This window comes from Hibiscus syriacus, unplaced genomic scaffold (genome assembly GCF_006381635.1).
Source record: "Hibiscus syriacus cultivar Baekdansim isolate YM2019G1 unplaced genomic scaffold, ASM638163v2 tig00005292_pilon, whole genome shotgun sequence".
NCBI lineage: Eukaryota > Viridiplantae > Streptophyta > Magnoliopsida > Malvales > Malvaceae > Hibiscus > Hibiscus syriacus.
In genome coordinates, this window is record NW_024062051.1 from 111940 (window position 1) to 127428 (window position 15489).

At 36.6% G+C, this 15489-nt stretch overlaps 2 pseudogenes; one reads left to right on the forward strand and one right to left on the reverse strand.

Annotated features, from left to right (window-relative positions):
- Nucleotides 1-11394: 11394 nt before the first annotated feature.
- LOC120199007 lies at nucleotides 11395-12821 on the forward strand (annotated as a pseudogene).
- A 204-nt stretch (nucleotides 12822-13025) lies between these two features.
- Nucleotides 13026-15436, reverse strand: LOC120199003 (annotated as a pseudogene).
- Between the last annotated feature and the right edge of the window lie 53 nt (nucleotides 15437-15489).

A 15489-nucleotide genomic window follows, 5' to 3' on the forward strand; every position in this document is an offset into this window, starting at 1 on the left:
GCTCTCATAAATAATTACATCTTGAAAACTCCATTATTTATCATGAAATCGCCTGTGAAAATATTTGGCTTCCTCGTGGTTACGCTGCAGAACCATTTTCCTTCTTTCCTTTTTCTCTAAACTTGATATTCTCATATGTAGGATGAGTCCTGGTCCAAGCGGTAGTATTTCGCCTTTTAATTGCAGTGGAATGAAAGGTCCCAAAATAGGACGCTTAGAGTTTTAGCATTATTATATCATCCGAGTTGCTTTTAAATCTAAGCCAAATGTACCTTTTAATCCATTGTACATCAGTTCAGCACAACTTGAAACAATTAGGCTAACAATGATTTCTGGGGATCTTTGTAATTGTCTGTTCAGTGTTAAAATGTTGTTGTGTTTTGAATAGAAGAGAAATAGAAGAGTTATAGAGTTGGTTCTTGCATTTTAGGTTTGGAGAGGTCAGATTTACTGTAAACTCAATACATCCATTGGATTCATTCTTGTGTTAAAAGCTATATAATGTGTGTGCAATAATGATTATATATAATGATGTCTTTGTGTTATAAGAATGTAAGCTTCTTGTTTTCTGGGGGGCTCTCTTAATGGCTAGATAGAGCATGGAATTTGCATCTTTTGTTAAAGATGGTGAAGTTGGAGACCAAATTATGCTTGTCATCGTCTTCTAGGAAAGAACCTTATAAATTTGTGGACTAAGTTTATCGTTTTTGGTCTTGAGTTAGGGCCCAAGAGTTTTGGTGGTTGGTTATGGGTGTTGTGTAAATTAGAAATTTAGGGGACTAAAAGTGTAGTTTACCTATGGTTAATTTTGTAAGCTGAAAACCCTGCCATATATTATGATTTTACGTGAACGACTCCCCCTTTTCTTCTCACCAAATGATTTTCTTCTTTCTTCCATAATTTTTTTCTTCTCTTTTCCATTCCAAGTGAGAGTTCATGCATTTTAAGTCCAGTGTGGTGAAACCAAGGTGAGAATGTCAATCTTCACCCTCCAAACTTTGTTTTAAGTTCCATTTCATTAGTTAGAGAAATTTGTGAGAATCTATGGATTCTAGGTAAGTTTTTGAGTTATAGGAGTTTGTTTTGATGTTATTAAACCCCTAGATGGATTGGTAATCCATTTTCTCATTTTGTTTAGTGAAATAGATAGGAGAAAGCTCAAGAGCTAAAGGAAAAGAAAGGTTGAATCTTGAATGAGTTGAGAAAGTTTATAGCCATCAAAGGAGCAAGGTAACGCCTTTATAACTCTTCTATACTTTTAGTAAGTCATTAGAAGTTCAAGATAGTTTAAATGTTTGAGTTGAGCATGATAAGCATTTTTATGGTGAAATTCTTGATTTAGAGTTATAAATGTGTTTAAAGCCTCTATTATGACCCTTGTTGATCAAATAAAACTTTAAGCATGTTTGGGGACCTCACTAAGGTCTTTGGGATTGAAAAAATAGATTTTTTCGTACTTGTTTTATGACTTCTACAAGTAGAGTATCGATACTGTAGGGATAATATCGATACTTGTTCTTCATTTCTAGGTAGAAGTGTCAAAACTCTTTCAAGAGTATTGAAACTTTGGGTTATAGTTTAAAAACTCTCAGAAATTTTCGAAACTGAGCAGAACAGAATGTTTAAAAGTATCGGTATTTATATAAAGTATCGACATTTTTGTAGGAATATTTATACTCTTAGGCTAGCATCAATACTTCCAGTCTATTTTGGGCAAAAAATGTTAGTTTTTAAGGGAATTAGAATCGAGGTACCCAACACTTCATTTTATCATCAAATAAGACTACAAGTGAGAATATTAATGATATTAATATTACACTTAGAAACAAGATCAATTAGGATGCCACAAAAATAATCTTTGATGATGCTCGGGAAACGATCAAGACACCCGAGTTCCTTTAGAACATGTTAACATTATTGAAAGTACAAATTCAGTCCAGATATATCCTTAGGTAATGCGTGAGGCACTTAAAGCTAACTAGATTGGGCGTAAGGTCTGACACTCAAGGAGTGTGCTAGTCAAGGGGGTTGACCGATACAAAGATTCTGAGCAACCAGTCTCGGTAGACTAGATGAGTGTGTGAGCTCCGAGATGTAGAACCCTCAGTTGCACCATGATGTCTACCATAAAGTATAGAGTGCAGTATACGAGTATACTCACTATTGCAATTATCAGTTAGCTTGAGCAAGATTGTCTTGAACACTTTTAGTATGACTTAGTTGTTAGTGTGACACTAGGCTAGTTAACTTAGCATTTAGAATTTGTTTCCTTATGTAGGTTAGTCCATGAGCTTTTTTATAGCAGTGATCTAGACCTAGACAGTGCATAGTATGTCTCGAATTCATCTTTAGAGAGCATGTATAATTGTAAATCCCAATTTGTATATTTTTGTATGAGTCATAGCTCATTTCAGACTATGATATGTATGATTTAAATATTATTTTAGAAACTCCTAATGTAAATTATTTTATTTAAATTGTAGTTGATTATTTTAGCATGCGTGGTTACAAATGGTCATTTTTAAAACGGAAAAATTTAAAAGAAAATTTTGGTTAGCCACTCCAGTGATTTCGTGTTGCACTCTGATCGGTCAACTGTGTGTCGTACTGGTTTAGGGTGTTACATTTAGTGCTATTATAACGTTAAGTTTAGATGTTCCTAAGAATTGTAGGTCAGAGTTAGTAAAAGTTTATGAGTATACATGCATTTATAGATGTGAAGAATACTTCTGCTTTTGATATAGTGATGGAAACTCCTCTTATTGATTAAATTTTCAGAGTTTATTTATGGATGAGAGTCTATATCATAGTTAGGAGGGTAAGGACGAGAGTATAGCTTTCATCGCGGGCAATATCAATGATGATTTCATTATCGAGACAGATTTTGAGGAGCCCAGGGATGTGGGAGTTGAGGAGGCAACTTTCTTTAGAAAGAAGACTGCTACCCTGAGGCGTATAGCCAGAGCCATACCTAGGAATCCAGTAGCCTCACCTACCTAACCATCCCTACCTGTTATAGCACTGTAAGAATCCTCTGTTGAGAGACTCAGGAGGTATCAGACCACATACTTTCATGGATCATGAGACGATGACCCAGTAGTGTTTGATCAGTGGTTGAGGGAGACTTAGAGGACCCTTCGTCAGCTACACCTCACTCTTAAGGGTATGGTCGAGTGTGTCACCTCCTTGCTGAAGGGTGGCTCAATAGATTGGTAGGATACAGTCGAAATGTCCATAGAGCCTGAGTGACCTACTTGGGAGCAGTTTTTTGTGGAGTTTTACTAGAAGTATATAGGTGAGGCTCACATGGATGATCTTAGAGATTAATTTTTACAGTTGAAGCAAGGAGACTGTTCTGTGTTTGAGTACGAGGCAGAGTTTTTTTGACTCAATCGGTACGTGCCAATGCTAGTATTGTCAGAACACTTTCGATGTAGGGAGTTCAGGGAAGGCCTCTGCCAGAATATCCTCACCTATCTATCCACCAATCCCCCTAGCGATTTATCGAGTTGGTCCACCAGGCCAACACCTTAGAGAGGGTGCTAGGGAGGGGAACTACAGTTACGAGTTCTACTCCTGAGCAGGTCAATGGAGCTGCTGAGTTATCAAAACCATCACAGTCATCCAAGATAGCATGAGACTCTTAGGGTTCTTAGAGAACTTCACAGGGCCAGTATAGTAGACCAGTTTATCAAACAAGGAAAAGAGGTGGTAGATCTTATCAACGCAGGATACCTTTGGCCACTACCTCATTAGTGAGCTCAGGAGGTTCGTTGAGGGCACAATCTCAGCCTATCTATTTAATTTACGGTCGGAGGCATACTGTCAAGGGTCCCGAGGTTACTATAGATGAGGTTGTTGGGACCATTTTATCAGAGAGTACCTAGAGGTTAGTGATGTGGTACCAACTTTGACGCAGAGGTTAGCCCCATCAATTTAAAGGGGTAGAGGCTTCCATAGGTGTAGTAGCTAAGCATCCGACCACACCGGTATGGGTGCGAGCCAATATAGAGCCCATATTTGATGTTCAGTATGTAGTCTGAGCCCATGAGGATTACGACATCATTGACGTGATTTCAAATACCTTTAAAATGTTTTCTCTTCCAATTACTATATTAATTGACCCATGATCCAACCATTCCTATATATGTTATGACCTAGTTTAAGAGAGAAATATTCTAACTAAGAACCTCAATATATGATTCAGAGTATCTAGTCCTTTAGGATTATATGTCCTAGTCAATAAGGTCCATCGTAGATTCTTTGCTAAGATTTAAGGTGAAACTTTTTCGGTTGATTTAGGATATATATAGGGTTTAAGCTTAGGGTTTAGGGTTTGATTTGATTTAATTTTGGGTATGGATTGGCTATCAGAGCACGATGTGAGTTTTAGGTGTAAGCTTCGACGGCTTAAGCTCAGGAAAGATGATGGTATTAGGATTGTGATGTTTGGCGAGAGACCAAGAGGTGCAAAGGTTATTTTGGCTCTTAAAGCTCAAAGGATGCCTGATCAGGGTTGTGAAGCCTTTTTGGCTCATATAGTTAACTCCAGGGAAGTAGTTCTACAGATTTAGGACATCTGAATCGTCAGAGATTTTCCAGATATTTTTCCTGAGGAGTTACCAGGGTTACCACTGGATTGAGAGTTAGAGTTTGGCACTAAGGTAATGTTAGGGTCCACTCCGGTGTCCATTACCCCTTATTGTATGACAACGACGAAACTAAAAGAGTTAAAGGTTTAAATTCAAGAGTTGCTAAAAAAAGGTTTCATCCAACCAAGTATCTCTCCATGGGGAGTGTCAATTCTCTTCGATAAGAAGAATGACGGGTCGATGAGGTTATGCATCGACTACCGACAGTTGAATAAAATGACCATCAAAATCATTGTCCCTTACCTAGAATCGATGGCCTCTTTGACCAGCTCATGAGAGCGCGTGTCTTCTCTAAAATAGACCTATGATCCGAGTACTACCAGTTGAAAGTTAAAGAAGCGGACATAGAGAAAATGACGTTAAAGATAAGATATAATCATTATGAGTTCCTGATAATGCCGTTTGGACTCACCAACACCTTGACGACATTCATGGATCACATGAACCGAGTTTTCCACTCGTACTTAGATCAGTTTGTGGTGGTTTTCATAGATGATATTCTAGTGTATTCGTGTTCAGAGTATGAGCATGATCGACACCTCCGCATAGTTCTTCAAACTCTTTGAAACCGACAGTTGTTTACCAAGTTTAAAAAGTATAAGTTTTGGTTATCCAAGATTTCATTTTTGGGGCATGTAATGGCATAGGATGGCATCCGAATTTATCTTTATAAAGTTCAAGAAGTTCTTAAGTGGGAGCCACCCAATAGCGTAACTGAAGTAAGTAGTTTCTTAGGTCTTGCGGGCTACTATAGTCACTTCATAAAGGTTTTTCGATGATAGTTGCCCCAATGACAAAGTTACTTTAGAAAGGTGTACCGTTTGTGTGGGGGGTGAGAAACAACAATATAATTTCGAGCAATTTAAAACCCTGTTGACCCAAGCCCCAATCTTAACCTAGCCTGAGTCGGGAAAGAAGTTTACCGTATATAGCGATGCTTCGCTAAATAGTCTGAGATGCGTTTTGATGTAAGATAGAAAGGTAGTAGCGTATGCATATTGTCAATTCAAGCCTCACAAGCAAAATTACCACACCACAATTTAGAGCTTGTAGTGGTTGTTTTCACGCTCAAGATTTGGAGGCATTACTTGTTTGGGGGAAAATGTCAGATCTTCACATATCATAAAATTTTAAAGTATTTGCTTATCCAGAAGGACATAAACTTGAGGCAGAATAGTTGGGTGGAATTGCTTAAGGATTATGACTGTGTTATCGATTATCTCCCTGAAAAAGTGAACGTTGTGGCTGAGGCGCTGAGCCGAAAGTCAATGTCAGAGCTTAGAGCCTTGTTACGCGCCTGAGTATATCCAAAGATAGAGGCTTATTAGCCGAGCTTAAAGTAGAACACAAGTTAGAGGGTAAAGTCAGGAGACTTTAGAGTTTTGATAGTACCATAAGATCTCACGTGGAGCAAGTCCATTATGGCAAGGCCCAAGGGTTTGAAGTGCGAGATAATGATGTATTGTATTTTAGAGGTCGATTATATGTGTCTAATGTTGAGAAATTTTATAGTAATATGCTTCATAAAGCCCATTATAGTCCACTTTCTCTCCATCTTGGTAGCAATAAGGTATACCAAAAGCTTTGACCGTTGTACTTTTGGTTGGGTATGAAAAGTGAAGTTTTTGAGTTTGTAGCAAAGTGTCTAGTGTGTCAACAAGTTAAGGCAGAACATCAGGTTCCCTCAGGGTTACTCCAGCCAATTCAGATACCACAGTAGAAATAGGACCGAGTGACTATGGATTTCGTGACGAGATTATCGACGACGAGACACAAATATGATGTTGTGTGGGTGATAGTATATATGTTGACCAAGTTTACTCACTTTTTACCGGTCATAATGTTCTTCACCTTAGAGAGGCTAACATAACTCTATATTCGTGAGATAGTGAGGTTGCATGGAGTCTCGACTTCGATCATCTTAGATAGATACCCTAGACTCACTTCTCAGTTTTGGAAAGCTCTTCATAGTTCCCTAGGTACCAAGTTTCATTTCAGCGCCGCATATTACCCTCAGACAGATGGTTAGTCAGAGCGCATTATTCAAATTCTTGTGGATATGTTAGGTATATTATTATAGATCTTGAGGGTAGTTGGGAAGATCATATACCATTGGTGGAGTTCGCGTATAACAACAATTATCAATCGAGCATCCAGATGGCTCCATACGAAGCTTTGTATGAACGCAAGTGTAGAAGTCTTCTTTGTTAGACTGAGCTTAGTGAAGGGAAAATAGTGGGACCAGATCTGATCCGAGAGACTTAAGAAAAGGTCAAGGTAATTCAGAACATGATTAAGGAGGCTTCAGATAGGCAGAGATCGTATGCAGATTTGAAATGTAAATAAATTGATTTCGAAGTGGGAGACATGGAATTCCTTAAGGTGCCACGTGGAAGAAAGTACTTTTGTTTGGACGCAAAGGAAAATTGACTCCGCGTTTCATTGGTCCATATGAGGTGCTCGAGAGAGTAGGGTCAGTCACTTATCCTTTAGCCTTACCCCTAGAGTTGGAGTGCATTCATAATGTGTTTCATGTGTCCATGCTTAGAAGATTTCATTCTGACCCGTCTCATGTCCTGTCCTTAGAACAAATTGAGTTGAGCCTCGACATGTTTTATGAGGGTGAGCCGATTAGAATCGTAGAGAGAGAAGTGAAAGATTTGAGAAACAAGAAGATCTATGTAGTAAAAGTACTATAGAGGAATAAGGGATCGAGGAAGCTACTTGGGAAACAGAGGAAATATAAAAAGCTTCAATATTCAAATCTTTTCTATCCAGATAAATTTTGAGGATGGAATTTCTTGTTAGGAGGGGAGAGTTGTAACACCCCGAAACACATGTTAGTAGTTTGGGTCAACCCGAGACCCAAAGATGTGCTTAAAGGACCTTATAAATTAGTTGACCAAGTTTATTATTTTTTGGCTTGAGTTAGGGCCCAAGAGTTTTGGTGGTTGGTTATGGGTGTTGTGTAAATTAGAAATGTGGGGGACTAAAGGTGTAGTTTACCCATGATTAATTTTGAAAGCTGAAAATCCTCTCATATATTATGTTTTAATGTGAATCACTCCCCCTTATCTACTTACCAAATGCTCTTCCTATTTCTTTCATGATTTCTTTCTTACCTCTTTCATTCCAAGTGAGAGTTCAAGCATTTCAAGTATAGTGTGGTGAAACTAAGGTGAGAATGTCAATCTTCACCCTCCAAGCTTTGTTTTAAGTTTCATTTTATTAGTTTTTATGCATAGAACCAAAAATAGGTCTTGAGAGATTTTTGGGAATCTATGGATTCTAGGTAAGTTTTGAGTTATAGGAGTTTGTTTAGATGTTATTAAACCCCTAGATGGATTGGTAATCCATTTTCTCATTTTGTTTAGTGAATGAGATAGGAGAAAGCTTAAGAGTTAAAGGAAAAGAAAGGTTAATCTTGAGTGAGCTGAGAAATTTTCTAGCCATCCAAGGAGCAAGATAACACCTTTACAACTGTTCTATACTCTTAGTGAGTCATTAGAAGCTCAAGATAGTTTAAATGTTTGAGTTAAGCATGATAATCATTTTCATGATGAAATTTTTATTTTAGAGATAAATGTGTTTGAAGCCTCTATTATGACATTTGTTGATCAAATCAAACTTTAAGCATGTTTGGGAAGCTCACTAAGGTCTTTGGGATTAAAAAAATAGAGTTTTTCGTATTTTTTTTATGACTTCTGCAGGTAGAGTATCGATATTATAGGGATAGTATCGATACTTGTTCTTCGTTTCTAGGTAGGAGTATCGAAACTCTTTCAAGAGTATCAGAACTTTAGGTCATAGTTTCGAAACTCTCAGAAACTTTCGAAACTGGGCAGAACAGAATGATTAAAAGTATCGGTACTTATGTAAAGTATCAAAACTTTTGCAGGAGTATTGATACTCTTGGGCTAGTATCAATACTTTTAGTCTGTTTTGGGCAAAAATGTCAGTTTTTAAGGGAATTAGACTCGAGGTACCTCAAACACTTCATTTTATCATCAAATAAGACTACAAGTGAGAATATTAATTATATTAATATTACACCTAGAAACAAGATCAATTAGGATGACATAAAAATAGCCTTGGATGATGCTCGAGAAACGATCAGGACACCCGAGATCCTTTAAAAATGTTAGCATTATCAAAATATAAATTCAGTCCAGATATATCCTTAGGTAGTGTGCGAGGAACTTAAAGCTAACTAGCTTGGGCGCAAGGTCCTACACTCAATGAGTGGGTTAGTCGAGGGGTTGACTGATGCAGAGATTTCGGGCAACCAACCTTGGTAGACTAGAGGGGTGCGTGAGCTCCGAGATGAATAACCCTCAGCTGTGACATGATGTCTACCATAGAGTAGAGAGTGCAGTATTCGAGTATACTCTCTATTGCAATTATCAGTTAGCTTGAGCATGACATGAACACTTTTAGTAAGGCTTAGTTGTTAGCGTGGCACTAGGTTAGTTAACTAAGTGTTTGGAATTTGCTTCCTTACACAGGTTAATCGAGGAGCTTTTTGACAGCAGTGATCTAGGCCTAGATAGTGCAAAGTAAGTCTTGAGTTCATCTTTAGAGGGCATGTATACTTGTAAACCTTGATTTGTATATTTTTTTATGAGTCGTAACTCATTTTAAACTATGACCTGTATGATTTAAATATTATTTTGGGATCTCCTAATGTAAACTATTTTAATTAAATTGTAGTTGATTTATTTTAGCATGAGTGTTTATAAATGGTTATTTTTAAAACGGAAAAAATTAAAAAGAAAATTTTGGTTAGCCACTCCGGTGGTTCTATGTGGTATTCTAATAAGTCGATTGTGTATTGTACTGGTTTGGGGTGTTACAGAAACAACCGATAACCTAGAAATTGATTGATTCATATGCTTTTATAATGAAAAATGTTACGTGTTTGTGTTGATATATGTGTACAATAGATAATACACAAACTTTTTTAGGTAGAATTAGTGAACTTTTCCTTGTATCTTTTTCTTTCATTTTAGGGTAAAGTATGCATTTAATACATAAACCCTCATTTTTTGTTTATTTTAGTACTTAAATTTTCAATTTTCCCCAAAACTATACCTAAATTTAGTTTTTTTTTTGTTTCATTTTAAAACCCTTGTTCAAAATTTAATGTTAAGTTTTGAAAAAAATTATAAGTTTAGGTACTAAAACGGACTAAAACTGATAGTTTATGTATTAAACCATTAAATTTTTAATGACAGTTACTAAAATAAAATAAAAACTAAATGTTATGTATAAATTTAAAAATTGAAAGTTTAAGTATTAAAACATACCAAAAATAATTTAAATATTAAATCAGTAGTTTACCCTTCATTTTAATTCTTAATAATATAAAATTGCTTTAAGAATAATCAAAATTATTGATAACAGATCATGACACCAGAAAGTTATATTCGAATTCTTTTAATGATCAAGAAAATTATTTTATTATCACTTATTTTTCAGTTTTGTCCACTTTTGGTCACTGATTTCAAAATACATAAGATATGGCCACTTACGTTTTTATTTAATTAAGATGTGGTCACTTTCATTTTTATTTAATTAAGATTTGGTCATCCCGAGTTAACTGTCGTTAACAACAATTAAATATTTTTTATATACTCACACATGTGGTCCTTGTTATTACATATTCTCTCAATTTAGTCATACTTTTACTAAATTAAAATAAATTTAATCATCCAATTGAACGATGCCACATGTCATGCCAGTAAGGTTGTTCAAAAACACCCGAACCTATTGAACTGACTTGTCGACCCGATGAACCAGTTAAAAAGTATCAGCTATTTATAATAAAAATAGCCGATTTTTCGGGTCGGGTACCCGACCAAGTTTCTGGGTCTAGCATGGGTCACAAAATGTTTGTTAACCAGGTACCCTCTGACACAGTACCCGGTTTATTATATATTTTTATTTTTATTTATATTAAATTTTTATTCATAATCCTCAAATTATTTCACTCTAACGTTCTAAAATATTAAGTTTTTAAATTTTTGACACCATAACGTTCTAAATTCTTAATTTCTTAAATTATTTCACATTAACGTTCTAAATTATTTTTTAAAATATTTATTTTAACTTCAAAATATTTGAAATTTAATTATATTTCTTTATTTTAAATTTTAATAAATTTTATTTCAATTATGTAATTTGAATTTTTGAACTTTATGTGTGGATTATATATATTATAGACTTAAATTTTTAGAATTTTTTATATAATTTTTCAAAAATAATAAAATTTTAAAAAAATAAAAAATTATGAACCGGGTACTTGTGACTTGAATTATATATAATATAATTTTATATATATTAACTTAAAATATTTTTATATTAACTTATTAAATATATTTTACTGTTAACTTAATTTAAAAATATTTTATTTTTATTTTCATTTAAAAATATATAATTTATTTTAATTTATTAAATGTATGATTAAATTGAAAGGATATGTAAATAAAAATGATAAAATGTGTGAATATATCAAAATATTTAACTGTTGTTAACGGTTGTTAGCTCTGAGTGATCAAATATTGTTTAAATAAAAACCTAAATGATCATATCTTATAAATTTTGAAATCAGTGACTAAAAGTGTACAAAACTAATAGATAAGTGACTAACCATGTAGTTAACGCTAAAAAAAATTGTAATTTCTCAAATAATTCGAAGGTATCAACATTTCCCTATTTTCTTTTGATAATATATCACCAAATTAACCTATTACTCAGTCTTGGCCCAACAATTTCCATCTCTGCAAATACTATCTCAGATTTTGGTACAACCTTTTCAACTACATTTCTCGCAGTCCCTTTGCTCTTTTTCTGCATAGTAATAACCTAGGATTTTTACTTATTTTCTCTTCTGCTCTTTGTAGAGTTGAGTTTGAGGAATCAAATTCGATCGATCAAATGGCTGCAATGGCTCGGTATCGTTTCTCGGAGTTACGAGACAATTGCTCAGCACGAGTGATACTCGCTGCCTCCGATCTCAACCACCACGTGTAGTTTCGTTCCCTCAAAACCGGTTTCAGCCCTTTAAGCTTTACGTTCCCAAACTTCACACCCCATGCGCTGGAGGAGGCGATGAAAACCACGGGGTTGGTGGTAGCGGAGGTGGTGATAGAGGAGATGGCGATGGAAACCACGGTTTTGTTGGTAGAGGAGATGGCGATTCCAACGATGATTCATGGAAGGGCTTTGGCGTTCTGGGCCTTCTCCTAAGTGGATGGAAAGACAGAGTTACAGCGGATCCCCAGTTCCCTTTCAAGGTTTTAATGGAAGAGTTGGTTGTGGTGAGTGCTTGTGTTGTTGGAGAAATGTCTACACGTCCTAATTTTGGTCTTAATGAGCTTGACTTCGTTTCTCAACTCTTGTCGTCGGTTCTATTTTGAACTTCACTCTCTGTATCTTTTGGCTCCGACAGCCTCAGCATCTTCTTCTTCTTCAAGTCTCCCTTCTCTCTTTGCAAATTGTCCACCAGGTCATATGTTTGAACCGGGTGCTTATACCCTGATGAACCGTCTCGGTACTTTTGTCTACAAAGGAGCTGTATTTGCTGCTGTTGGATTTGTTGCCAGCCTTGTGGGAACTGCAATCTCAAATGGGTTGATCAAGTTGAGGAAGAAGATGGATCCCAATTTTGAAACAGCCAACAAACCTCCTCCTACCTTGTTGAATGCCCTCACCTGGGCTGCACACATGGTGTTAGCAGCGATTTGAGGTATCAAACCTTGAATGGGGTCGAGTTTCTACTGGCCAAGGGACTTCCCCCCTTGGTGTTTAAGTCATCAGTCTTGGTTCTGAGGTGCTTAAATAATGTAGTCGGGGAATGTCATTTGTGATACTCGCAAGGATGACCGGGTCTCAGAGTGTTGAAGAGAAGCCACCAAACTGAAGATGAACAAGTTGATTGATGGTGGTGACAATTTGGAGCCCAATCAGTCGACTGTTAAGTGATTTTTTCCCCGTTCCCCCCCCCCATCATCCTTGGCTGTTTTAGCCATAGAATAAGATCCAAGATATCTCCGGATTTAATGTCATTTCATGGGTTTAGATTTATTATTATCTATTACTATATCCTTCATAAATAAAGAGAGAGAAGGTAACATTTTTGTATTCACCAGTGGCAGAATCCATGAACACTACACTTCCTCTTGATTAGAGGCAAGGCTATGAAGTGAAAATTCAAACTAGCAATGCCTAAGGATCCCCTTGACCGTTAAAATTGTGTAAAAAGATTAAAACTAAGCATACAAAAAGACAGGATTCCCATCCTCTTACATGGATTGAAGCAAAGGCCAGACGCAAAGCATGGATTGAAGCTGCACGAGTGTGGTGCTTAAGATCTTATATGACAGCCTCTGGAGCAGAATTGCAGTAAGGTGTGTGCAAGCAAACTAACTTGCTGCAAGTCAAACAGAGAGCAGCAAGACCAACTCCTACAGCAAACCCGCAGCTGCTTTTTCGCATATCTAACCTTACTGCTCTTTGAACTATTCTAATATAACATGGGACCAATCCTCCACAGGCCAAAACCATCACATGGTCCAGACCACTGTAGTCAATTCCAGCCAATATTGCTCCAATTACAGATATTGGGCCTATGAAGCCAATTAGAGCTGCTGCTGCGAGAGAGCCATACCAACTGCCAGTAGCTCCAAAGATGCAGCTGGCCACTGCTGCACCACGGGGAAGCCCATGAAGGGGGACAGGAAGGACCATGTGCCGGCCAAGTCCATAAGCTTTTGGTCCAGCCACTCCTAGTTCAAGTCCTTCGGCAAGTGCATGAAAAGCCACAGTTCCACATGCTAAAAATGACTTGAGTGTGAGAACACTCACGGGAAATCTTGTTAGTGTCGGTAGGTTATTAGAAGTTCTTTTGTTAGAAACAATCACCAAAATAGCAGAGCTTGAAACATGGACAAATGCAGCGCCTACAGTTAGTAGCAACATAAGTGGTAAGAACCCCATTTTGGAAGACAAAAGTAGTTGCAGAGGTCGCCAGGCACCAAGGATGAAGGCAATGCCAGATGCAGTACCCATGAGAAAGGCATGCTGTAGACAGAAAGCAAGAGCAAATGCAACAAGAACAAGACCACCCAGTAAAGGTCCAAGACCAAAAAGCAACGAAACAACGAAGCCAGAAGCATTCGCAGAACTGGAGATTCAAAAACATTGGAATTTAGTCAATGAGGATATGAAATCACAACACAGCAGCTAAGAGTAGAGGCAGCATTTTTGGGATAAAAGCAGATGGCCAAATTTTACCAAGGGTGACAAGCCCAAATATCAAGCCTAGTAAAAACTACATCCGCCTAATCCATCTGAATCACCTAGCATGCACAGAAAGATATGACCGTGTCAACACAGAGAACAAAAAGGCATAATATTGTTGAAACAAAATCAGAATCATCGTTAATAAAAGAGGTTTTAACAACAGCAAGATGCAGGATAGAGGATATCAAAAGAAACCCAAAGTAACTGAATTTACTGATGCAATGATGTAATGTTCTTCTCAACAAACAATAGTTCAATTAACTTACTTAAAGTCATGACTGAAGTTTTGGAACAGAGTGCTTAGTGCTTCCATTAATGCTACTGAAAGCGTAGCAGCTGATGCCACTGGAGTTGGCAAGGCTTCCTATTAGAAGAACAAGGACAGAGGAGGGAGGAAACATCATTTCTCTAGAGCAGAGAAGAAAGCATAAAAAAATTAAACATGGTCAAAGAAGATTAATCTTTCCAATTTACAATTTATTGTTCAATAAAAATTGTTCTGTGACCTTTTTAGGCTTTGCAGAAGAGGGTGAAGAAGCTTGGCAAGTTCTTTATATTGTGAACTAACCAATGAAACTGTTCTTCATAGGATATGAGTCAGAATAGAACACGTCTAGAAAGATTATTGTAAAAGCAAATCCTTATTCTTGAAGATTCAAACATTTATTTTAAGTGAACGAATAGCAATACCTTAAATGCATCAGGGAGAACCTCATCAACAGCCATCCAAATCATACATCCAGCAGCAAAACCAGTACAAAGGACAGGAATTTATTAAATGCATCGGCACATATAAAAGAAGGAACCGCAACAGTTGTCTGGCAAAAAAAAGTTGAGAAGAACAAAAGTTATATTGATTTACCCTCACATGACCTTAATAGTTGACTTTTATCCTTCCTTTTTCCCATTTTAACAGATGAAACACAGTAGACATTCACTACAGTAATATAAATCACACTTGAAAGTTTTTAAGATTTCTCAAAAACCCTAGAAATCAAGTTGGTACCTATAAATTGTCTGTTGACAATGATCCGCCATTGAAGTTATTTTTCCCGGTCTTTAATTTTAACTAACTTTTATACTTAAAAACCTTTTCTTCTTTTACTATTCTTTTTCAACCTGATCTTGGAAGTTCCAGTTTTATTTGATACAGATAGACGTGCTCAACGATTGACAAACAGAATTACATGATTAGATACCTGAGGTAAGGATGTAATTGTACTTCATAGCATTGCATTCTGCGGAGAAACACCCCTTGATGCAAGAACCGTGCTCACAGCCAATCCCTCGGGTATGTTATGTACAGCTATGGCCAAAGTTACCAAAAGGCCTCGAGTTTAACCTTTGAGCCGGCAAAGGAAACTCCAACACCAGAGCCCTCTCCAAATGAATGCAGCGTCATAATTCCAACGATAAGAACACTTTAGTTGATCAGCTCCTTTTATATCCAGCATGCTTACTTCCCCATATTGTTCAAGAAACTGAAACCCAAAAAAAGATGGAAAATATAAAATTTTAATATCACCTAAAAATG